Source organism: Odocoileus virginianus, chromosome 33 (genome assembly GCF_023699985.2).
Source record: "Odocoileus virginianus isolate 20LAN1187 ecotype Illinois chromosome 33, Ovbor_1.2, whole genome shotgun sequence".
NCBI lineage: Eukaryota > Metazoa > Chordata > Mammalia > Artiodactyla > Cervidae > Odocoileus > Odocoileus virginianus.
The window spans coordinates 20062337-20062888 of NC_069706.1; positions in this window are offsets into that span (position 1 = coordinate 20062337).

Sequence of the window (552 nt, forward strand, 5' to 3'; positions counted from 1 at the left end):
CCTCCCAGTTGCAATTTCCCAAGCTCATTTCTTGTAGTTTTCAGCGTGAGTTCCTAAAAAAAGAAAGAAAGAAAGAAAAAGGCAGCTGAAGAGACTGAAAGATGGGCGACCTGTCTGAACATCCCTGCTGCCCAGGTGGGCACTGAAGCAGCCTCAGGCTCCATCCAGGTCAAGAGGAAGCCGGGGACAGGAGGCTACTTGGGATTTCTCTTGATGCTGGGGCCGGGAGGGTGCCCAGCTGGACCAGAATGGAAGGCTCTGGGCAGTAACAGGGCGGCAGGAGGCGCTGCGAGAGCGCGAGGAGCAGGATGCAGGGTGGCCTCAGGGCGGCAGCAGGCACAGCGTCGTACCACCTGGAAGCACAGCGCGGGACGGGCTGGGGCGCAGAGCGCCCTCGGGATGGCAGGGGGCGCTGCAGAATCGTGGCCTACTCCCGGGGTGGCAAGTCCCCCGGCCGCTGGGGAAATACACCTGGGCAGGTGGGGGGCGGGGCCCGATGGGGGCGGGGCTCCAGGGGGCGGGGCCCAGCCCACAAGAGCTTGGCGCCTGGGC